Genomic DNA, 26,565 nt, shown 5'->3' on the forward strand with positions numbered 1-26,565 from the left:
ATGCTGCACAAGAAATTTAGAAAGTTAGGAACAAATACACTTAATTAGTTGTAATTGCAATGGTTCCCAAAGTCCACAGTAAGGATTGTAGGCCATTTTGCCTCAAATTATATATTTTAAATTACCTGTTAGTGATACTGATTTGGACTTGGTAATTAAACTCATTCGGTGACCGGAGATGCACTTTTTGATGCCATGCACAATCTGGATAGATTCAAACTGATTAACAACAACTGTGGAAAGTATCTGTGCAGTTTCTGTATCACATCCTAGGACAATTCTGAAACATTACATAGCCATCCTTTCCCTGAAAAGTAATAATTATATTTAATGAAGAATATCTTTAAAATATGAGCACTTAATTGTAAATTTCTAAACCATTATAAATAAGTATACAAATTTGATAGAATAGTAGCTATGGTTGATTTGATTAAAAATATTGTATTCAGTAACAGAGTAAGATTGAATGTTAGGAGACAGACTTTCAAACAACTTCCAAATTGAACACACATACATTTTGCAGGTAAGTACAGTAATTGGGTCTACTGGGTGCCCTACCACTTGATTTAAATATGCAGAAACAATATTTGCGTGTGCAAAATTAACCAACAGAATTTTAGTGTGTAGTCTGAAAGTTAAAGCACACTCAGAAATCAGGTCTAATATTTTGCAAGGAATTAAAAGAGGGGTGGTGAATTATAGAAATTTGTGTAAAAAATAAAGACAGATAGAAACTCTGGGGATGGACGGAATGAACAACATCTACAATGGAGTCAAATTGCAATTCCCTACACAGCCATAATTAAGCCATCAACATAAGTCAGTATTTCATAAAAACAACATTCTTGAAGCATGAAAATCATTCAAAATATTTAAACACATTAGCGCTTACGTCAGCTAAGTACTCCTAAATGGCAAGTTGATAGACTTTGCTTTTCTTGAGATATTGTCCTTGAATCTTTATAGAGTCTCTTATAATTTGTTGCCCTGGTTCTGCATTTGGATCAAATCCAAATTCCATTCCTGCTACTTGAGGAAACCTGGTAGTTAATATATATATATATAAAATTCTCCTCTCACCCCTATGGGTGGTATGTGTCTTCCTCAACCTCGGGTCCTCTACCAGAGGCCTGGGAGTTTGAGGGTTCTGCGCAGTATCTTAGCTGTTCCTAGCACTGCACTCTTCTGGACAGAGAGCTCTGATGTTGTTCCTGGGATCTGTTGGAGCCACTCACCCAGCTTAGGAGTCACAGCCCCGAGTGCTCCTACCACCACTGGGACCACTTTGGCCTTCACTTTCCACATCCTCTCTAGTTCCTCTTTCAGGCCCTGGTACTTCTCCAGCTTCTCATATTCCTTCTTCCTGATGTTGCTGTCACTTGGCACTGCTATATCTATCACCACCGCTGTCTTCTGCTCCTTGTCTATTACCACGATGTCTGGTTGATTGGCCAGTACCTGCCTGTCCGTCTGGATCTGGAAGTCCCACAGAATCTTAGCCCTGCTATTCTCCACAACCTTCTGTGGAATCTCCCATCTGGTCTTGGGAGGGTCTAGCCCATACGCTGTGCAGATGTTCCTGTACACAATGCCAGCCACTTGGTTGTGCCGTTCAGTGTATGCTGTTCCTGCCTGCATCTTACATCCTGCCACTATGTGTTGGACTGTCTCTGAGGCCTCTCTGCACAGTCTGCACCTTGGGTCCTCTCTAGTGTGGTAGACCCCTGCTTCAATGGATCTGGTGCTCAGTGCCTGTTCCTGTGCTGCTATGATCAGTGCCTCAGTGCTGTCTTTTAGTCCAGCCCTTTCCAGCCACTGGTAGGATTTCCCAATGTCAGCCACCTCAGCTATCTGTCGATGGTACATCCCATGCAGGGTCTTGTCTTGCCATGGCACTTCTTCTGCTTGGTCTTCCTCCCATGTCTGCTGCTGCCTCAGGCATTCTCTCAGCAGCTCATCTTTGGGGGCCATCTTACTGATGTACTCCTGGATGTTCCGGGTTTCGTCCAGGACAGTGGCTTTGACGCTCACCAAGCCCCGCCCGCCTTCTTTCCGGCTGGTATACAGTCTCTGGGTGTTGGACTTGGGGTGGAAACCTCCGTGCATTGTGAGGAGCTTCCGGGTCTTCACATCGGCAGCCTCCATGTCCTCCTTTGGCCAGCTCACTATACCGGCAGGGTATCTGATGACCGGCAGGGCGTATCTGTTGATGGCGTGGATCTTGTTCTTCCCACTGAGCTGGCTCTTCAGGACCTGTCTTATCCTTTGGTGATACTTGGATGTTGCTGTCTTCCTTGCCTCCTCATCGTGGTTTCCATGTGACTGTGGGACGCCAAGGTACTTGTAGCTGGTCTGTATGTCTGCTATGTGGCCCGCTGGTAGTTCCACCCCATCAGTCTTGACTACCTTCCCTCTCTTCACTACCATCCGGCCACACTTCTCCAGTCCGAATGACATCCCGATATCCTCACTGTAGATCCGCGTCAGGTGGATTAGCGAGTCGATGTCTCGTTCATTCTTAGCATACAGCTTGATGTCATCCATGTAGAGGAGGTGGCTGATGGTAGTTCCACTCCTGAACCTGTACCCGTATCCAGTCCTTGTGATTATCTGGCTGAGGGGGTTTAAGCCTATGCAGAACAGCAGCGGGGACAGTGCATCACCTTGGTATATGCCGCACTTGATGGCCACTTGTGCAAGCTGCCTTGAGTTGACTTCTAGTGTTGTCTTCCATAGTCCCATTGAGTTCTTGAGGAAGGTCCTTAGTGTCCTGTTGACTTTGTATAGCGCCAGACATTCACAGATCCACGTGTGCGGCATTGAGTCGTAGGCTTTCCTGTAGTCAATCCAGGCTGTGCTCAGATTGGTCTGTCTAGACCTTGAGTCTTGGGCGACTGCTCTATCTATGAGCAACTGGTGTTTTGAGCCTCTGGTGTTGTTCCCAATGCCCTTCTGAGCTGTGCTCATGTACTGGCCCATGTGGTCCTGTAGCTTGGCAGCTATGATGCCTGATAGGACTTTCCATGTTGTGGGGAGGCAGGTTATTGGCCGGTAGTTGGACGGTTCTGTCCCCTTGCAGGGGTCTTTCATGATCAGCACTGTCCTTCCTTGTGTTAGCCAGTTTGGGTGGGAGCCTGCTGCTAGCAGCTGGTTCATCTGTGCTGCTAGGCGTTCATGCACTGCTGTTAGTTTCTTTAGCCAGTAGGTGTGGATCATGTCTGGTCCAGGTGCTGTCCAGCTCTTCATGTTCTTGACCCACTGTTGGATGTCTTCTACTGTGATGGTGACTGGTTTCTGTTCTGGGAGATTGCTGTGCTCTGTTCTCAGGTCCTGCAGCCACTTTGCACTGGTGTTATGAGTCTTCTCTTTCTCCCATATGTTCTTCCAGTACTGTTCAGTTTCTGCTGCTGGTGGCTCTGCTGTTATTGTGTTGTTGCACTGCAGTTGGGAGTACACCTTGGATGGTTCCTTGGAGAACAGGGCATTTACTTTTTTGGCCTCTGCTTCTCTAGTGTATCTCCTTAGCCTGGTAGCCAGTGCTGTGAGCCTTTGTTTAGCAGTCTCTAGGGCTTCAGATGGAGTCAGGCCCTTGTATTTTTTCAGTAGCCAAGTCTTATCCTTAATCTCTACACCCTTCTGTAGTTCCACCAGCTGACTAACTTCTCTCCGAGTCGCCTTGATCTTATCCTCCAACCTCATTTTCCAGGGTGGGTACATACTGTTGTTCTTCTTGATCGTGTAGCCAAGCATCTCCAGGATTACAGAGGCTGTAGCGTATACCAGTTCATTGGTTTGAGTTATGGTGGTAGTAGAGATTGTCATGAGGGCTCTATTGGCATCTTCTAACATACTATCTGATGGTACTTCTCCACTGAGCCTTGGTAATCGGTCTCGAGGATTGACTGTAGCTAGTTTCTCCATGATCTTATGCCTCATATCAGCTGCTGTGCTCTGCAATGGAGGGGGTGGCAGTGAAGTTTCAGCTTCAGGTGTGGGCTGCACATCCACTTGTTCTTCCAGGTCTTCTTGAGTCTGGGATGTAATGTGGAGTTGGTCTATCTCAAGCTGTGAGAGCAGCTTCCTCTTTACTATGTTGAAGCGTTGGGTAACTAGCTGTTTCTCAGTAAGTGTGGATGTAGGTCTTTTGTCCATCCACAGTCCCCTCATACGTTTCATATATCCCCTCTCATTAGGTCTACTGTTGTAGTAGCATTCCATCAATTCCAGGTTCTCTTGTCTCGTCCATGAATGGTTTGTTCCAGTAGCCCACTTATCGTCAGATTGTCCTGGTTCCTCAACATCTGGCGCGGACCTTGTTAATCCAGGCGACGTCCGAGCCGGCATGACTCTCCTAGTTCGTGTCACTCTCATATTTGAGGTAGGTAGGTGAAGCATTAGGGGGTCTTTTGCCCAAGGACCCCTACTGGAAAGTTGGGTACCAACCGGGATTTGAAGCCCGGTCTCTCGTATCAAAGGGCAGTCTCCCGTATCAAAGGGTGGCGCTCTTAACCACTACGCTATCCAGTCGCTATATATATATTGGTTTGAAGAAAGAATCAATCAAAGTACTGACCCTTCCAGAATTCTGAACTACACTTCAGTAAACTGCTATATAAACTCACAATAACGAATTCAGTGTTTGAAGTATGTTTGTAATACTATGTTTCCAAAGACAGTACTTTCACTGATTACTCTATGAAATTCCACACTGAAAAGGCTCTTCTTACCAGTTGCCATTGGTCCCAGGGTTAAACATCTTGGCTACTGGATTACAGAGTGAAAGGTCTGAATTCTCCAATTCTTGCACCATTGTCACAATAGTTTCCAGGTTTCATTTTTAAGAGCCAAATTGAACTTTTGGACCAGTTGCTAAATCCCAACCTGTCATACTGACCCAATTAATTCATATAACCTGAACATTCAATTAATCAATCTATTATCTGTGGATCAAGTTAATTCCAGAATGTTATACCTATTAGCCAGCCATATACAGGTTTCCTCATTTTTGTTATTTTCACTATAAAAAGTAAGCTCCAAATAAGAACCACATTTATTTTGTATAGGTTTTCATACATTGTTTGTGACAAAATTTACCTGTATCCATAGGTTTTATGTTTGTACTTATATTAGTCACTTGTCTTGCTTAGAGTGGTGTATTAATATGCTAAATACAGTTATCACACAGGCTTGTGAATTCATCCTTATCATTCCCTGGAGCATTTGAATGTTAGCATTAAAGTGGCTACTCATAGGGACAGTGTGAAGAATTTCCACAAATGTTCAGAACAATTGGCATTTTCATATAAAAAGGGGTTGGATAAATATTCTATATACCTTCCATCAAGAGCTGGATATCTGTAGACTCCATTTTCGAGAGCTTCCAACAGTTGTCCTCCTGTAATTCTGACTACTAGAAGTGGGTCCACAATGGGAAGGATAGTTAAAAGATCACGCATAGTAAAATCTCCTGCACGATGTATATGGTTTGAACGAAGAGTACCTACAATCATCATAAAAGAAAATGGTCCATTTTCTACCATAAGAAAACAACCTGATTATCTAATACAAATGATACAAGTTTTAAGGTTGGTTTTCTTGATGAGAACAGATTCATATTGTTGTTAATGATTATTTAAATGATGTCATGGGCTCTTGTACTGCAAAGATTTAAATACATGTCTAACTTTATGTGCTGTAAATAGTCCTATTGATTTAAAAAAATAAAAAAGTATGCTAATTTTAGAGACTTCAATGGGACTGTTCACACTGCATAAAATTAAGCATATGTGGAAGTCTTTACAGATTGTAGACTTATTTCTCAGGGAAACACAAAGTGCTTTGCAGCTATATTAGAGTGGATGCTGGATAGCACTGACTTTAGTTAAGCTTACCGAATAGTTTCCACGAAAATTCCCTGTTTATACATATTTTAAACTTTTTGGCCTGAAAGTTTTAATTTTAGTTCTCTGCCAAAAAGGTGAGTTTTCCTGGAACAACAATTTCAATTTTAAGTTAACAAAAATCTTTCTGACAAAAAATCTTGCCATTTTAAAAATGAAAAACCATGACAAATCATTTCCTTCTTAAAACAAAAAACAAAACCAACAAAAAGACTCCAGATAGCACCATCATGTTTTCAGTTTTAAGACACGCAAGCAACAACTCCCTTTTGGAATTTAAAAAAAGGTACATTCAACATTTTCCCTTTAAAACAAACATTCAGCAAGAACCAATCAAAAGCCCAATTCTACACTGAAGAACTGCCATGCTGGCAACATTCTCTTAAAAAAAAAAACCAAGAAGATGACAAAAATCAGAATAGAAGTAGGCATATTTTTGGACCCTGATTGTGCAAATACTTACACATATGGGACTACTTGCATATTAAATTCTGCACAAGAATGCGTGACATGTGTCTGGAGGATCAGTCTTCATTTTTAAACTGAAAAACCATGCTTGTAACAACAAATAATATGTCCAATTTAAAAATAAAACCATACACCAAGCAAAATTTCTTGTTTTAAAGGGAAACTATTTATAAAAGAATAATTGCTTACTTAGGAAAAGAGTAGCAGAGTAAGAGGGATTTTAATCCAACCAAGCTAACTTTGTCCATGAAGATTTGTGGAAGGTTTTTTTTTTTAAACAAATTTTGGAATAGGTAATAAAGGGAAGCAAATTGTTCTTTGTACCAATGTGAAGTGTTTTCATGTGGAAATGAAAGGGTTTTTAAAATGCATTATTATTCTTAATATTTTTTATTATTATTATTATTATTTGGGAAGGAAACGGGGAAGAATTACAAAATGGGGCCAAGATTTCAGCTTAGATATTTAGTCTTATTGCAGTACTGTTGTATTCTAACTACTACTGTCATTAGTTTGTTTCCAGCAACAATACAAACACAATAGGCATGGCTCCTGCCTTGGAGAGCATATGCTTTAAGAGATAAAGATGGAGGGTAGAAAAGGGTACAGTTTTCAAACAAGGTGGTAATGGAGGACATTCTGATACATTTGCATTTGTTTTGGTATGGCATATAAACTTATAACTCCACCAGAGAGGTCCTTTGGGGCCATCTGGCTGTCCCAAGTCAGGATAAAGGAGGAGGGTTGGGCGTGGGGCTAGCAACTCCACCCCGTAAAAAATCAACCTGCTACAGAAACGCCAACAACAGAGACAACAGAGACTTTTACCCTGGAAAAAGAAGGGTCTTCAACTCGAAGATGCATGACGCTGGGTGGTGAAAGCCGTGAGGAAGCCACTAAGCTGATTACCCTTCTTGCAACCAGGAGGATTACCATAGGCACATGGAACGTGAGGACCATGTACGAGTCAGGAAAGATGGTGCAGGTTGCAGCAGAGATGAGGAGCAACAACCTGACCCTATTAGGCATTAGCGAAACAAGATGGACGCAAGCTGGACAGAGACGACTGTTGACAGGAGAGCTGTTGCTGTATTCAGGACATGAAGAGAGCGACGCACCCCACACACAGGGAGTAGGCTTCATGTTGTCCAAGCAGGCACAGAGAGCACTGATTGGTTGGGAGGCACATGGTCCCAGGATCATCACAGCATCCTTCAGAACTAAAATGAAGAGGACTAAGATGAATGTTGTTCAGTGCTACGCTCCAACTAATGACAGCGAAGAGGAGGACAAAGATTATTTTTACAACAGACTCCAGAAAATATTAGAGATTCTCCCAGACAAAGACATCATCATCCTTATGGGAGACTTTAATGCCAAAATTGGACCTGACAACACAGGATACGAACAAGTCATGGGGACCCACGCTCTGGGAGAGATGAGTGAGAATGGAGAGAGATTTGTGGATCTGTGTGCACTTAACAACCTGGTCATAGGAGGTAGCATCTTTCCTCACAAGCGGATCCACAAGAGTACCTGGGTATCACCAGCAGGCACGACAGAAAATCAGATTGACCATGTCTGCATTAGCAAGAAGTTCAGAAGATCCTTGCAGGACGTTAGAGTTAGAAGAGGAGCAGACGCGGCGTCCGACCATCACTTAGTGGTGGCTAGATTGAAGCTGAAGCTGAAGCAGAACTGGATAGATACGTCAGACAGAAGAGTGAAGTACAACGTCAGCCTTCTGAAGGACCATAAGACCAAGGAAGATTTTGGACTGATGCTGAAGAATAAGTTTTCAGTATTACAGGATCGGTCTGAGGAAGAGGAAGACAGTGTACTAAACAGATGGCAGAAAGTGAGAGAGACACTTAGGTTAGTATGCCAGGAAGTGCTTGGAATTAAGAAACACCAGCAGAAAGAGTGGATCACAGCAGAGACCTTGACCAAGATAGAAGACAGAAAGAAGAAGAAGGCAGCAGTCAACAACAGCAGGACTAGAGCTGCAAAGGCCAAAGCTCAAAAAGAGTATGCTGAAGCCCACAGAGCAGTGAAGAAGAATATTAGGAAGGACAAGAGAGAGTATGTGGATGAACTGGCAGCAGAAGCGGAGCAGGCAGCATACAGCGGTAACATGAAACAGCTGTATGATACTACCAAGCGACTGTCTGGAAAGTTCAGCAAGCCAGAACGTCCCGTTAAAGACAAGCAGGGAAAGTGTATAACAGGAATAGAACAACAGATGAACAGATGGGCGGAGCACTTTGAGGAACTCCTGAACAGACCAGCACCACCAAATCCACCAGACATTAACCCAGCCAACGAGGACCTCCCAATTAATTGCGATAAACCAACCAGAGATGAGATCAGAAAAGCCATCACCATGATGAAGAACAGGAAGGCGGCTGGACCTGATGACATCCCAGCAGAGGCCCTGAAAGCAGACCTGGATGCTTCAGTGGAAATGCTGTACCCCCTCTTTGAGAAGATATGGGAAGAAGAAGTGATTCCGGCAGACTGGAAAGAGGGATATCTCATCAAAATCCCCAAGAAAGGAGACCTTAGCAACTGTGCCAATTATAGAGGAATCACACTCCTGTCGGTGCCAGGGAAGGTCTTCAACCGAGTTCTCTTAGAGAGAATGAAGGATGCCGTCGATCCACAGCTACGAGATGAACAGGCAGGTTTCCGGCTGAACAGATCATGCACGGACCAGATAGCAACGCTTCGCATCATAGTCGAGCAGTCTGTGGAGTGGAACTCCTCGTTGTACATCAACTTTGTTGACTATGAGAAAGCGTTCGATAGCGTGGATCGAGAGACCCTCTGGAAGCTCCTTCGGCACTACGGCATTCCAGCAAAGGTGGTCAACCTGATCAAGAACTCATATGATGGTATACACTGTAGAGTGATCCATGGAGGGCAGCTCACTAACAGCTTCCAGGTGCGAACTGGAGTCAGACAAGGATGCTTGTTGTCACCACTTCTCTTTCTCCTCGTCATCGACTGGATTATGAAGACATCCACTTACGAGCGTAGGAATGGAATCCAGTGGACGTTGTGGACCCAGCTTGATGACCTGGACTTTGCTGACGATCTTGCACTCCTTTCGCACAGTAAAGAGCAGATGCAAGAGAAGACCAACACTGTGGCAGCCACGTCATCACAGGTTGGCCTCAACATTCACAAGGACAAGACCAAGATCCTTAGGATTAATTCCATCAGCAACGACCCAGTCACACTGAATGGAAGCCCCTTGGAAGAAGTGCAGTCCTTCACCTACCTAGGTAGCATCATCGACCAGCAGGGTGGCACAGACGCAGACATCAAAGTAAGGATTGGTAAGGCAAGAGCAGCCTTCTTACAGCTCAAGAACATCTGGAGCTCCAGAGAGCTGTCTTTGGCAATAAAAATTCGACTGTTCAACTCCAATGTGAAATCAGTCCTACTGTATGGAGCTGAAACCTGGAGGACAACCAAAACAACCACCAGGAAGATCCAGACCTTCATTAATAGCTGCCTCAGAAGGATTCTCCAGATCCGCTGGCCAGACACCATCAGTAACATCCACCTCTTGGAGAGGACCCGTCAACTCCCAGCAGAGGAAGAAATCAGAAGGAGAAGGTGGGGTTGGATAGGACATACACTACGCAAGCAGCCAACTAACATCACCAGACAGGCACTGCGGTGGAACCCCCAAGGCAAGCGGAAAAGAGGCCGTCCAAGAAACACCTGGCAACGCGACCTTCAGGCTGATAGCAAAAAAATGGGCTATACCTGGAACCAGCTAGAGCGAATAGCCCAGGATAGAAGACTCTGGAGATCTGTGGTTGGCGGCCCATACCCCGATTGGGGTGACGGGCATGAGTGAGTGAGTGATATAAACTTATCACGTACTCCAAAACTTTACCAAAATCAGCGAAAGATAACTCATTTGACCTTTACAAATCCCTTGCCTTCTTGATGTACTCTGACTCAAATGAGTGGCTGGGACCCCTCCTAGTTAAGTAATTAAATAATATTCCAAACATTGCTACTCTCTTTAACAAGTAAATTAATGTTAAAACATTCCAAACATTCTGGATTACAATTTTTTAAAAGGACAACCTGAATTGAGTAATGCTACATCAGCGTGAGTAGCTTCTAACATTGCATTAGTTATCAGGTTTCCCAGATTGCTCTCTGATCTTCTTACAGTAGAAACACGACCGTCTAACTCTGTGTCAATGTGACAAAGAACTTCCTCTAAAAGAAGCTAAAAAAGAGAAGGTTTTATAGCAGACTTTATTTATTTGAAACAACTATGTCCTGAAAACTAAAGGATTACACTGTAAAAATGTTTAAAATTTTGAGCAGAAAAAAAAAAAGAAACCCAAGTCATGGAAAAATATAGTCTCATCTCAATCCCCTGTGAATCTGAATAGATGCACAGAAGGTGATTTATTCTGGCAATGGACAAATAGCAACAATTCCAAATCCATCTGGCTTCTATTATATACCTACACTGATGAGAACTTAACATTCCATACAGACCTATAAAAATACAGTTCTCTTGAGTTTGAGTAGGTAGGGGAAATCCCATTCTGTCATTTCTTGGTATTATACTGTATACAGACAGAGTGCGGATAATAGTAATCAGCAAACAACAGCAGAGATCAAGAAACCTGTTCTGAGGTTTAATCACCATTTTTAAACAACTTTCTGAAAAACAATTTGTTCTTGGCCGCTTTTTCAGCTAGCTGTATGCAGCACAAGTCCAAGAGTACTGGTTGACATTCATTGTCAGAAATGGATACTTTTCCTAGCATAGAGACTCTAAAAATAGATTTAGTCATCCTGGGATTACAATCAATTTTAGAGTCAAGCTGAGTTTAACAGTTTCAAAGTTTTTAGTACCCCTGTGGATACAGACTATCCAATTAAAATGTCCTTGTGAGCTTCAGTCCCTTTAGGAAGGTAGAATACAGTAGTTCATAGATGCACCCTCCTACACAGACTAAAGACAGCTGTGCCGGAAGCTGCCATGGACTATGAATGATATCAATATTGCATGTCAGAGGAACTAGCTTTTTTAGCATTTTAACATTTTGTCAGAAATATTTTATTCTCAGTGGAAATGTCAACAGTCATAAATGAAATGTACTTAAATATAAAGCTCTAGGTTCCCAGGTGCAACAGTAATACCAATAATAAACAATAGCTATAATAATAAAAGAAGGGAAATTCTTAATTAAGGCCAGTGGCTTTCCATTGAAATGAAGGATCTATCACTACTTCGTTAATTCACACGTATATAGGCACTGCAATTCTTCAGATTCACTGACAGAGGGACTTTAATGGTGTTCTTTTTTGCCATGAGGGGTTTATTATATATTGTAGGGACTAGATTTACTGTAAATGCAAAATGGATAAAATTGTCTGTTGTTCTGAGGCTTCTGTCCTTATACTTGATCTCAAAACTAAGTTCGACAAGTGGTGTCTTTTATTAGCAATTCACTCATGGATTCGCTACTTTAAAGTTTAATTTTCCATTGAAAAAAATAAGCTGAAGCCATTAAAATGTAATGGGCCAAATTTTTTCTCGGTATAATTCCATTGACGTCAGTGGAGTTACATCAGGAATGAATTTTGCCCTCAGTTTCACCTTAATGGGCCTGTCAAATTTGGTAGGCTTGAAATGAAACGAGTTCTTTTATATCTGTTTGCAAAATCAATTTAATTTGTATTTGTACAAGCAGAGTAATTTCACTGACTTCAGTGTAAATATTGTTGAATAGAATAGAGTGGCGTTAATCCAGATTTATGTCATAATTGAGATCAGAATTTGGCCCACTGTTATCAGTCTGATCACTTAAAACAATAATTATTATCTTCTTTTCCTAGAACAAAATATTTAAGGAAGTTGTGCCTACCTGCAGGTTTTGTGTATAATCATCCACCACTGATTTTATAAAAGAATCTTCTTCTAGGTTCCTCAAAATGTCAATCCTCTGAAATGTATACTGAAATGATGCACCAAACTTTCTTGTATTTATTTTTGAGAATTTCCTGAAATCAGACCCACTTTTGGCAATCCAAGTTCCATTCACCTTTTTGATTCCAGAATCATGGTCATGACCCCCTAGAACCAGATCTATTCCTTGGGTGTTCTGGGCAAGTCTGATGTCATTAATCCATTTCATCTGTGTCATAGCAATCATAAGTCCTGCTCCCTCTGCTTTAAGTTCTGCAGATATTTTATTACCTGCTTTGACATAATCAATGTAGTTTAGGTTTGATTTATTAATGGTAGGCAAGGTATCCAGCCAGTCTTCTTCTACTAATCCCAATACGAAAATTGGTTTAATATTCCATATAACTACTTTTTTTACTGAGCCATGGCCTAGTGGTTTAGAGGTAAATCTGTCATATACATTGCTGAGGAACCATGGAAATTTCATTTGTTGTATATAATCTTCCAGAATATCAATACCAAAATCAAATTCGTGGTTTCCTAAAAATACAAAAGTCCAGAAGCTAGCTTGTTAAGGTTAACAACAAAAGGTGGTCATATGAGATAATTTGAGTTTTTATATGTCATTTAGAATAGCATTAGAGATATGAAAGCTTTTTTACTTCAAACTAAAGGACCAAATTCCTCTCTTTTACAGCAGTGAAAACCATTAGTCATTCCATTTACTTCTGTAGTTACCCGTTTTATACTGTAGCAAAGGAAAACAATGCTTTGCCAAAAATATCCATTTTTATGCATCTACTTTTTTTATACATAGATTATCTAAATTTTAGCAAGCCCAATATTTATGGCTAGAAAAAAAAACATATGTAATACCCAGAGCAAGGTTCTTGAGAGAAAAATTAAGATACATCTCTCAGTTTATCATATCATGTCTTTGGTTGGCCTCTGAAATGTGATCGGGGAAAGAAAAAGGTGCTTTCTGGTACCATGCCAAAAGTTACCAGAGATTACAAAGGTGTGTGTAAATAATTAGGCTTCTTTAAGAGAGACTTTTGGTACAGCCAGGATTAAACAGGTCAGTGGATCAAGTCCTGGAGCTATTATTTGTGGTATTGTATCGGACTTTCAGGAACCCTATATCTAATGTGCATTATGCCAAACAATTCTGTACGCCAAACTGCTTGAGAGGACGGTCCAAACGTTAATGTACAAAAACCCACAGGCCTGAAACAAACTCTATGAACATGCAAAAGGGGACAATTTCATGCATAAGTGTCTGTTAACATGAACAAATACAGGTTTTTATAAACATACACATCTCTGAAAATATGGTCCTTTATCTAGTGCTATGGCAGGGGTGCCCAACATCCTGGTCAGCGGTCGATTATCCGCCGAAATGCCACCAAATTTCTGCGACATTTCAGCTGCGACGCCTCTTGATGATGCCACTTGCCACTGACAAGCGACGTCATCAAGAGGCGTCACCACCAAAATGCCGCAGAAACTCAGCGGCATTTCAGCAGATGCTCAACCGCCGCCACAGTCCTTCGTCTGGCACCCGCCAGACGAAAAGGTTGGGGATCACTGTGCTATGGTCTATACAGTGCTATAGAAATGTACACTGTATATTTTGAATAGGAAGACTAGGAAAATACAAAGTTGGTGATACAGAAGTGTTTTGGTTTATTTTTTGTTTGTTTGTTTTTTAAGCTTTGCAAAGCAGTGACCAAAAAGTAGAAAGGAAAATAAAAGACTAGCTGACCTTGCTCATCCACTCAAATAAGTTTGCATCGGAAAAGACATTTGAAAAACCCAATATAATGAAGAATAAGTAGCTGCTTTATACATTTCTCTTCCCCGCTTTTTGCCCAGGAAGAAGCCCTGGCACTGGGCAGAATGGCACCTCCAGTGCTACTCTTGCCTTAGCTATACATATACGCAGTGGTGAGCTGGAGCCAGTTCGTACCGGTTCGTGCGAACCAGTTGTTAAATTTTGAAGTGGTTTTAGAACCGGTTGTTAACCCACTTCCCTGCAAGGAGGGGGCGCCGTGGCTTTGATGGGCTCCAGTCGGGAAGTCTGTAATTCCTCCCGCACTGTGCTGCGGGAGCCATGCGGGCTGCCACCTGGCCCTGTTGCTGCTGCTGCTCCCCTGACCTCTGGCCTTGGGGCTCCCGCTGCTGCCTGGTAGGTCCCCGGCTGCTCTGCTGGGCCTGGGCTGCATCCTGCTGCTTGGGCTGCTCCGAGACCCTCTCCCTGTGTGTACCCACACCCCCTGCCCGCACCCAGCCCCTGTCTCCAGCCAGCCCTGAACCCCCTGCCCGCAGCCAGCCCCTGCCATACCCCCTGCCCTCCCCGCATCAGCCCCGCACCCCCTGCCCTGCCTGCAGCCAGCCCCTATCTCCAGTCAGTCCCATATCCCCTGCCCACAGCCAGCCCCTGCCACATCCCCGCCCTGTCTCCAGTTAACCCCTGCCACACACCCTCTGCCCAAAGCCAGCCAGCCACACACTCCTCTGTCTCCAGCCCTGCCAACTGCTGCCGCACCCCCCTGCCCAAAGCCAGCCAGCCCTACACCCCCTGCCTCCAGCCAGCCCCACACCCCCTGCCTCCAGCCAGCCCCACACCCCCATCTCCTGCCAGCCCCATACCCCCTTGCCTCCAGCCAACCCCGCATCCTCCTGTCTTCAGCCAGCTCTGCAACCCTTGCCCTGCCTGCAGCCATCCCCACACCCGCTGCCGCCAGCTAGCCCTGTCCCATGCCCCTGTCTGCAGCCGGCCCCACATCCACTGGTGCCCTGCAGTTCCCAGGCAGTAACCCTGCACACCTGCTTCAATGAGGGGGACAGGGAGCAGCTGGGACCCACACATGTGCACACCCTACGGTGACCAGACAGCAAGTGTGAAAAATCGGGACAGAGGGTGGGAGGTAATACAAGCCTATATAAGAAAAAGACCCAAAAATCAGAACTGTCACTATAAAATTGGGACATCGGGTCACCCTAGCACACCCCCAGGGAGTGGTGGGGACCCACACATGTGAAACGGAGCTCATTTCTAGTTCAGGCCCATCCTTTTTAAAAAGAACTTTAGGTGAGGTTAACATACAGCCGTATTTTCCCGGACATGTCAGGCTTCTTGGTTCTTAAATTGCCATCCTGGAGACATTTTTTAAAAATTCCTCCCGGGAAAATACAGACGTATTTTTTATTGTTAAGTATGACTCCCAATGACTCAATGCATTACCATTTCTTATAAAGAAAAATACAAAAAAAACATTCTGTGGCACATCCCTTAAATCAGAACATTTTATAGGGAACTGCTTGTTAAGATTTTGGCAGCTCATCACTGCATATACGTCTGATTATATATTTACCTAAGAGAACTCTAGACGCAGCTACAGTTTGTGTTTGATTTGTTATGGTTCAAAGGAACACGTTCTTCTACCTGAAAAGATCAGATAGCTTAGCTGGTCTACTGGTGCTGACATTATTGGGCCGAGGTTATTCAGAGGAGCGGGCACTTGCTCCCAGCATCAAAAAGAAAGTTGGTTTCATGTGGAGTTTATATTAGTCTGTTTGCTAAGTGCTGTTCCTTTTCACAAACACATTAAACGTGTGTTCTGTCTTTTACACAGGCTGTCTATTGGTTTGCAGGTTGATTATAAGACAAAAACCAAAATCTTATAAAGCCCTAAATAGGCAGGGACTCTAAGAGGCCTCCTCCCTCCTGTGACATATGTTGTCATACTCATGAATATCAGAGGCATCTGAATTAGAGCCTGATTGGTATATAAAGAAGAAGAGGTGGCTGCTGGCAGGGCATTCTTTGTTATGAGCACTTGCCTCTAGTATTTGCTTTCTCCTTTGGTCTCGTATTTATAAAGGCAAATCCTGCCACCTCCTGTATAGCTGCAGAGGGCATTCTGCAAAGGGAACCAGTGCAGTTATGCTGCACAAGAAAAGGATGGGTTTTGGAGGGTTCTGCAGGGTGCATCCACTCCCCTGTGCATTGTGAAGCCTTGCTCCACAGAAACTCCCTTGTGCAGTAACCTGCAGGGGCAAGGCCAAAGGAGCTGCCATTATACAGATCCTGTGGTGCTGGCTCCAAGGGAAGAAGAGACACATCGTGTCTGCAGAGCGCTTTTCAGCTCTCAAGCTGAGGTATTCTCTGCTGAAAGGTTCCCCACCTCCCTGAGGGAGGGGACGATTTCTCTCCCACACACTTCTGCTTGTCCATCGAGGCCCCCGCCCTTCCCCCAGCTTTCAGACTAATTGCTGGGTTGAGGATTTGATCCATCATGCAGCAACATAAATGGTGTTTTACAAGACATAAGAATACTAGGGACAGACAATGTAAGTCTTTTTGTCACTACAGAGCTTACAATCTAACTGTCGGTATGCCTGTAAAAGGTAGCTGTAAATAAACTAACATGGCACAGATATTATGAAATTCATCTGTGAATAACATTTACTTACCAAAGACTGCAAAGTGTACTCCCACTGCATTTAATATAGGAATCATATGTTACTGAACTTAAGGCTGATGGATTTAAGCAGTCTCCACTAAATATTATAAGTGGATTCAGGGAACTGAATTTTTTTATAGCTGCAGCAAATCTACAAGAAAAAACACAACTTTCAGCTTGCTTTATTAGATGGTTAGTGCTGTTGGACCATCTTTATAGCTTTCTTTTCTGGGTGGAATTAATTCTGTTTTAGAGTTTGTCAACTGCTTCAAACTAGGAAAACATGCTTTGACACAAAAGAAAAGTGAGGGAGTGTTCACTCCATTCTTTGAGTTTTTATAGAAGACAGTCTCTGAACAGAAAGGAGAAGGAGACTCTGGAAGAATTCCACCACGATTTCAACCACTTCCACCCTATCATCAACCTCATCCTGGACCAAACTACACAGGAAGTCCACTTCCTAGACACCACGGTACAAATAAGTGACAGTCACATTAACACCACCCTATACCAAAAACCCACCGACTGCTATGCCTATCTTTATGCTGCCAACTGCTATCCCAGACACACCACGTGATCCATCATCTACAGCCAAGCACTGAGGTATAATCGCATTTGCTCCAGCCCCTCAGAAAGAGACCAACACCTACAAGATCTTCACCAAGCATTCTCAAAACTACGATACCCGCACGAGGAAATAAGGAAACAAATCAACAGAGCCAGACATGTACCCAGAAGTCTCCTGCTGCAAGACAAACCCAAGAAAGAAACCAACAGAACTCCACTGGCCATCACCTACAGTCCTCAGCTTAAACCTCTCCAATACATCATCAGTGATCTACAACCCATCCTGGACAACCATCCCTCGCTTTCACAGGCCTTGGGAGGCAGGCCAGTCCTCACCCACAGACAACCCACCAACGTTAAGCATATTCTCACCAGCAACCACACACCGCAACATAGTCACTCTAACTCAGGAACCAATCCATGCAACAAACCTTGATGCCAACTCTGCCCACATATCTACACCAGCGACACCATCACAGGATCTAACCAGATCAGCCACACCATCACTGGTTCATTCACTTGCATGTCCACCAATGCAATATACACCATCATGTGCCACCAATGCCCCTCTGCTATGTACATTGACCAAACTGGACAATCCCTACGTAAAAGGATAAATGGACACAGGTCAGATATTAGGAATGACAACACAAAAAACGTAGAAGAAACTCAACCCAACAGACACACAATAGCAGATTAATCGCAGCAAAAAAACGTCAGGACAGACTCCAAAGAAAACTGCTGACTTATTTCACTTGCAGATATGACACCCAGCAGCTCAGATAAACAAAGCAACTATAAAAGCAGTTTCTCCTTCCTTGGTGTTCACACCTCAACTGCTAGAAGAGGGTCTCATCCTCCCTGATTGAACTAACCTCATTATCTCTAGACTGATTCTTGCCTGCATATCGATACCTGCCTCTGGAAATTTTCACCACATGCATCTGACAAAGTGGGTATTCTCCCACGAAAGCTTATGCTCCAATACTTCTGTTAGTCTATAAGGTGCCACAGGACTCTCTGTCACTCTGAACAGAAAGGGAGGAAAAGAAACAGGGAGAAGTTGGAGGCAGAAAATAGCACCACCATTTTCCCCTTGGTACTATGTTAACACAAATAATAAATAACAACAACAAATATCCTCCTGTCTTTTCCATTTCTTCATTTCAACTTTCACACCCTCATGCCCTTCCTCTTCTATTTCCATCTTATCTGTTTTCTTCTTTTCCAAATATTGTCTCTTATCTTTTAGCCTTCTCCCCTGTCTTTGTTTCAACACACATTTCTAGCCCTTTCCTCTCTTTCTTCCATATTACACCATCCTCCTCATATTTAAAACATGTACAAATTACTGGAATATTTCATCAATGCTGATGTTGCTGCCATTAAATCACTTTACCAGTGTTCTGTCAATCCTTCTGAGAACAGCACTTCCTGAAGCAGATTGACAATAAAAGTTGCTTTCAGAAATATTGATTCTGCAAAATGAAAAAAGTGTGGCAGGAATGGCAAATGTAGTGGGAGAAAAGGCTAAGTATCCAAGAGTTACATGACTAATCATAACTGAAGTGGTGTTATCCTTAAATCTAAAGTTGATTTTAAGATTCTTGGATGCTAAACTAGATACCAATATTTGTATATTGTGAGTGTTTGTTCCATAGTGACTATATTGTGTGTCAATTTCATAGTCATTACATTTAAATACAAAAGAATGTAAAAAAACACTTGTGCAAGTCTGTGTGTAGATGAGTCCTATGTCACAAGGAGAAACCAAAAAGCAGAAACCAGCTGAAGAGTATGTTTTACAGAGTCAGTTTCTCCTTTCCTCTGGTTAGTTGCCTTTGTCCTGAACTAAAGTGTGTTTTTAATGTAGGAAAATGTATCCATAGAGTTCTCCTGTAGCAGTGAGAGGCCATCTTAAGTCAGGAGAGGGTATATGATTGGCCAGAATTTATTAGAGGTGGAGCTCAGCAACTATAAAGGGTGCTTCAGTGCAAAGGGGCTCACTCTAGTGTGCTAATCCATTTTAGGGGATCTCGAATCCTCAAAGTGTTGTTCCAGTTTGAAAGCTTAGTCTAGGCAGAAGCCTGTGGGTCTTACTGTGGTTGGAAGTTGGCTCATGTTTAAGGAGAGCGGGAGGCTTTGTGAAAGGATGCAATTAGAGAGCTTTTATGGGAAAAATTTATAAAGAGGTATATCTTATGAAGCTGTCATGGGAACTTTAGTGATTTGATTTCTTACTTCCTATGGTATCTTAAATTAAAGATATTTTAATGGACTCCTGAGCTTTTCTGTTCCTTTTCCCTTCATTACACTGACCCACATGGAGGTACACATTAGTCATTGTTTGCATGCGAAGAACAGATTTGGGCCCAGTAACAAAGGTCATATGTTTGTGTAACTCACTGTTTGTTCCTGAAGAAAACAGAATTGGTCTGACTCTTTTTGCTGTCCTTTAAATAGACATCAGATTTGATAACACTAGCACATCCAACTATCTTACAATGCACTGTCTCCTAGCTTCAAGTTTCAATCTTATGTCTTTTCAACCAGCTGTTCATCATTCTTTGTACTTCCTTGACAGCTGATTTTTCAGATTTACATATGGAGGCACTCAGAAGGACATAGATACTTCATGTCTGGATCACCTTTTTTTTAATCCTGTCCGTTTAAACATTCAGACTAAATAATAGAATCTAACAAAGCACAGCACTTTCCCATGTGGCCTGGATAATGTTAAACAGATGTCTGCTTAATAAGTTCAAGCCATCTGAAATACTTCTCATTAATGAATATAATACCCTGACACACACATTAACACTTATCAGTACCATGCCTTTCTTACTAAAGTTAGGAGATTTGTTTACATTAGACCTCAGTACGTTTAATTTCATCAATCCTGCTTAAATTTCAATGTGACCTATACAAGAGTGCGTATTCCAGTTTGTGTCAGTCATTATAGACTGGCAGTGTTTTAATTCTCTGTCTTCCTACTTGGGTTAGATCTTCAGGGGCATCAGGCACCTGAGTTCTGCTCAATGCACCTTTGGGGGCACTTCTCCCATATTTCCAATGAGATTCCTCCTGTCTCAATCCTGGTGCAAGATCGAACATCTGCCAGCACAAAATCACTCCTGTAACTTTCTCTAGCAATGCTCCGTCTAGCCCTGACTGTCCCCTACCTTGAGCATGTGACAATAGCTATAGCTATGCATACTATATGCAATCTTGGAATTGCCCACAGTAGGACAGCTCTTTCCATCACCTTTTCAGCACAAAGGGGCCAGGGCATGACTAAAAATCTGGCACTTTATGTCTACCAACAGAATAGATTCTACATCTTCTGATCAAGTTGTCTCTAGTTTTTGGTTTTTTTTTCAGTTTAGATGTACATATAGTATTTTGGTCAAAATCAGTTCATCATGAATTCTTCAGGATGGTGTTTCATAATCTTACCAGCTTTAGCCCCAATGCAAGGAAAAGATGATTGAATTCTATATTATTTGTGCATCAAATATCCTAGCTCCAAAACTATCATTCTAATTCTCACTTGGATACACAAGAAAACAAAGAAATGAACATGTCCACTTGGTCCGGAAAGTGTGTGAAAAAGTGATTGATGAGAAAGGAGATGGGAAAAGGGCAGGGCAAAAAGAAAGATGGAAATAATAAAATTAGAACAGGAAGACAAGTGAAATATAAAAATAGAGGAACAGTAGGAAGTATAGGAAGCAAACAATAAAGAAATGAAAGGAAAGAACAGATGACAGAAGGACAAAGAGAAGATGAAGAAGGAAAAATGAGGAAGAATATGCAAATGAACAAAACATTTGAAATTAACCATATTTTCTTTGCTTTTAAACTATAATTCAAATCTACATTTTAAAGGAGAACATCCTATATTCTGAAGAAAAAAAAAATCACAATTTTTAGCTCAACATAGACGGAATAAGTATCAGCAGCTATTGACAGCAACACAATACTTGTGAATTTTAAAAGCTTGTTTTAATATAAGAATGTGCTTCATTTTTTTGAATCTCTGCAGGATTTCCCCACAAGCTGTCTTCAATTTCTGAATCCAGTAATCATTAAACATTTAAGCTGCTTTCTTAAAGTGGGGGTGTGATCCTCTGGTGAAAAGCTTGATGGAAGGCCAGTGTCTATAGGGGTTGCATTAAGATTTTGGGGCATGGTCTCTAGTGTATTGTGGCTGTAGGAGTGGTAACAGTAATGTGCCTGTGGATGGAAGAGAAGAAGGTATAAACTGTTAGGTGGCTTACTTTCTCATATTCTTGCTTTTGTGTGAGCATGTCAGCTGTGTTATGTGTGCAGTACTCATAACTGCTTCACAATGAATTTTCTGTGTATTAATTCCTAAGATTTTATAACATTTAAGTGGGGGTTGGGACTTGGTTGAGACAGGGTGGGGGTGAACCTGGCTCAGGGAAGAAGTGCAGCTGCTCACAGAGAAAAGTTTAATTTGCCAGCCACAGCATACAAAACCCTTCCTCTGTTATGCCCAGTGGCACATAAAACCCTTCCACACTGTAGCATAAAAATCTGAACAAAAAAGTATAGCTCCTGATGGAGAAGGTTTTTATCTGACAGAGAAAGTTCTGTGTATGCGCTGGCACACAGGTGTTTATGTGCCAGTTTATATACCAGCACACACAAAAAGTTTATGCATCAGTGCTGGCACATTAACATTCAGCTATAATGAATAACAATAAAAGTGACCCTAAGTACAAATTTTAAAACACCCAAACAACTACACATTGTACCACATCTACCCAGGATTTACCTCTGCACCAAATTTAGGCTAGCTAGATAATACTTTTCAAAAGATATCAGTCAACAATGAAAGGTTGGATTGCCAAGGACAAATTTCAGATCAAACCCAATTTCAAGGACTACTAATGAAAAAATGTATAAAGAGATACACAAACAAAAGATAAACAAAAACTACTGAGAAAACGCAAAAGTATATAAAAACTAATTTCAAAAAATTAGCCACCTGCTTTTAGAGCAAAACAAGAATTTATGTCCCTTTTCAGAATACAAACATAGCTATGGTTCACAAGTAGGTGCCACCATATTGGGAGATATTATACACTATAAGTGTAAACTTTCTCAAATACTATACTAGCTTGTGGGGGTTATTGCTGATTTCTGCATCCGTTTGCCCAACATGGGAACTATGGGCCAAATCTTGCCTCCCATCCCTTTCCTAATATAATGGAGACAGTGGTGTAAGGCCAGATTCCTTGGTTCCATCCTCTTCCATCATTACAATGGGATTGGAGGGATAAAAGGAGAGGGCACTTCCCTGTTCTCATACTTTTCCTGGTGGTATCCTAGGTGGGAATTAAAGGGTGGGAGAATTTCCTCAGAGCACTCCTTTTCCTGGTGTCACTAAAAAGTCTGAAAGGAATGGTGCCTGGTGCCTCCCTTTCTCAGTATCCAAGAATGGTGTGTGTGACAATATCATGAGGTGATCACCTGGGAGTCCCTTCAGGCCTTAACCAGAACCCACTACCATATTTTATATTTACAGTGAGTCACTACCTTCCCCTTTTGCTTCAGGGGAAGGGTGCTATAGCAGCAACCAGTCCTACCTATTTCTGCCTTCTGTCTGTTTTTCAATCAAAGTTCAATTAATGTACACGGGTGTGGATTTGAGTGGCAGGATGATGAGTTAGCTCTGGAGTCAGCACATCCTGTTAGGTACAGATATGGCAATTTCCTGCAATATACATAGGAAATCCTATTGAATTAGGCTTAAGTATCTTCGGGGTCCATTGTATTAAATGAAGAGTTTGTGTATTATTGGGGGCCTGGATTATATATAACCTCTCNAAATACAAATTTGAACTCCTTCCAGCCAAATACACATTTGCAAATACAGAAAACAAACATAAGCCTAACTCGCCTTATCTACCTAGTACTTACTATTTGAATATATAAGAACCTGTATCAGGGAGATTAGAGAGAAACCTGGTTGCACGTCTGGTCCCTCTGAGCCCCCAGAGTGAACAACAACCAAAAACTAACAGCACACACAAAAACTTCCCTCCCTCAAGATTGAAAGTATCCTGTCCCCTGGTCAGGTGACAGTCAGGCTCACTGATCTTGTTAACCCTTTACAGTCAAAAGAGACATGAAGTACTTCTGTTCTATTAACTCTTACTTATCTGTTTATGACAGCCTTTGTCTGCTGATCACCTGTTACATTAGGCCAAGATCAAAGGCCCAAGCTATATAAAGGAAAAGACTGAACATTCCCGGAGGTGCTGGTTCTGAATCTGACACAGTTATGAACTTATAACCACAGAGAAAACCCATTTGTGGGTTTTGAACAACTGACATCTACCAGAGCCCAAGGTTGGAGTTGCAGAGAGAGAGTGACCTCTGGTAAGCATATGTGTAGGGTCTTCTATTTTATTTTTAAGATGTTTTCTCTGTAATGCTTTCATCTGAAGAATAAATGTTTGCTTATAAAGAGTTGGTCTATAACTTATAACTGTAGGCCATTAGGCTGTTCATAGTCTTCAAAGAGAATGCAAAGTGCAGACACTGGCCTGTTTAAGCAGTCTTGCTGGGAATATCTTATTTAGGCAGGGAACTGTGCAGCCTGGAGAAACCCCAGTCCAGAGGAAGGGAGACTGGGGTCTCTACCCAAGAAAGATGATGGCTGACGAGCTGATTGCTTAGGCTGGGTGCTGTTGGTGGACCACAGAGGGGGGGAGTACAGGTGCAGTTGCCCTGAACTGTGAGAGGGGGTAGAGATGAAGTTACTTTCCCTTACAGTCCATCTCTCCCACAAACATTTTATGTCAGCATGGGACGGTGCAGGAAGAGTTATTCCCTTTGTTCCCCATCTTTCCTGGTATAACAGGGAGGGGGAAGGAATGGATATTCTTTGCATCTCATATCCCAGAAAGAGAGGGAAGGGAAAGAATATTTCCTGGCTTTTACCCACCCCTCACAGCTGCCAAACTGTGTGTAGTTCTGTGTGTGACATCTTGTGCAAATTATTTTGTGAAATTATTTGCAAATAACCATAAGCTTCGGTTTATGGTCCACACTCTGATCAGAAGTCACACATGGAGTAGCACAAAACTAGGCTTGGTGGGTTTCTGGATGTGTGGGAAGATGAGGGTGCCCAGGGGTGCGTGGTAGGTGGGTGGGTGCAGGAAGGTGTCTGAGAGTGCCTGGATCAGTGGGTACTTGAGGGTGTTTTGGAGTGTCTGAAGGGTGCTGAGATTGCTGTAGTGCATGGGTGCTGGAGTATCTGGGCTGAGGGTAGGGATCTAGGGTGTTTGGATGCTGTCTGGAGAGTAGATGGGGTTACGTGGGAGTGACTAGGATTGAAGGATAAGTGGAGGCTTTGGGGAATCCTGAGTGCTAGTGATGTGCAGCTGGGAGGGTTACTGGGATCTGCGTGTGGGACTGCAGTCTCATTGGGATGGTGGAGACTAATAGGGGCAGCCCAGGGCCGTACTAAGCCAGCTGGCCCCTGTAGCTACTGCCTGCTTCTCTCACTTGCTCTTACCCTGCTGGGATCCAGCCAAGGAAGCAGCAACAGGAAAGGCAGAGAGGCCACTTGTAGACCTGCAAATCAGGCCCCACAGGAGCCCTGTGTGGCAGAGAGGTGGAACAACAGCCTGATGTCGGCTGCCTTCTTTCAGGCCAGCAATGTGGTCAAGGCTCCAGCCAAGGGGCGAGAATGCACGGGGCTGTCAAACATGCTGGTGCCCTGTGGGACGGGGCAGCCATGCCTGCCCTCAAGCACCCCAGGAGGGACAGAGTGTTTCTTTCCCTCCCTCTCCGGAAGGGAAGTGAGGATTGCAATTCCCTCCCACCCCCACAGCTCAGTATTCGGGCTGGGCCAGTTGTGGCTCCTACCTGGCAGCGCCTCCCACCGGCTCTTCCTGCCTGGACTCCACCTCATACACGTCGTTGAAGTGGAGGATGACTAGGTCACTCTGGCTCTCGTCTAGGAGCTCTGAGCAGGGGCTAGGGCTGTCCTTGTCCCCAGGCCCAGCTACAGCGGCCAAGGGGGAGCCGCCCTGCTCCTGAGGTAACAAAGGCTCCATCCCCACATCCCCAGCAGGGCAAGTTGGCGCCTGAACATCCACTCCCAGAGGGCCGGGGGGAGTGGGCCAAGCCCACTAGATTCATGTGGTCTGGTGGGAGGGGGAAGAGAAGCTGCTGTGGCTCTCACAGAATCCCTGGTGGTTTAGCTGGAAGGCCACGAACATCTCAGGGTGCCGCCCTCATGGGTCCCCCTCACTCCCACACGCAGCCAGGTGCCTATGTGTAGCACCTCACATGGATGCTATTATCCCCGTCCTGCTTCACACACAATAATAGGGGCCCAGAATTGAAGGGCCCTTCACAATGTTGATCAGAGAAAGTGAGCAATCCTCTCCCAAGCCATGGCAGCTTAACAGGAAGCCCTACCCGTCCACCATGAATTAGAGCTGTGTCCTCTCTGAAACACTAGTGTCAGCACTAAAGCAGAGTGAAGAGTTGATTTTTCAGTTCAGAAGCTGAACAACAACAAAAAAAAAAACCCAAAAAATTACATTTCAGGTCAGCCCAGAATGGAAATTTTTCAATTTTTCTCCACTGAAACAAAACTGAAAAGATGTAGTTTTGAGTTAAATAAAACATTTCATTCACCCCAGCACAAGTTGGGTTTTTTTTGTTTAGTTTTGCGTGTTTTTAACCCTCTTTTGTTTTTTAAATACTTTAGCTAACTTTTTAAATGAAACATTATTTCTAAACAAAAAGTCTCAGAAATGGTGAAACAAAACAGTTTGACCTTTTCAGATTTATTTATTCCATTTTTTCCCAGCCCAAATTTTTAGTTGAACTTGATCTAAACTCACGACTAGTTTCGGTTAACCCAAAACTTCATTTTTCATTGAATAAACTATTCATCCAAAAAAATGTGCAGCTTTGGTCAGCACCTACATTACCAGATTGCTGAGATCCCAATGACATTTTACACAATGAAACTTGTTGCCTCTGCAGACTGCTGTTATTACTAACAGCGAAGGTGGCACAGATTATTTATTACTCATGGATGCAAGTTAGATCAGGTTAATTTTACCTCTCAGGAGGTATTAAGAATTAGGCATAAATACATGGAACCAATTAAAAATATCCCATTAAAATAAGATATATTATATGTGACTGTGAT

At 42.8% G+C, this 26,565-nt stretch overlaps 1 pseudogene; it reads right to left on the minus strand.

Moving 5' to 3' along the window:
• Positions 1-262: 262 nt before the first annotated feature.
• Positions 263-25,453, minus strand: LOC116833336 (protein 5NUC-like; annotated as a pseudogene).
• Between the last annotated feature and the right edge of the window lie 1,112 nt (positions 25,454-26,565).

This window comes from Chelonoidis abingdonii, chromosome 6 (assembly GCF_003597395.2).
Source record: "Chelonoidis abingdonii isolate Lonesome George chromosome 6, CheloAbing_2.0, whole genome shotgun sequence".
Classification (NCBI taxonomy): domain Eukaryota; kingdom Metazoa; phylum Chordata; order Testudines; family Testudinidae; genus Chelonoidis; species Chelonoidis abingdonii.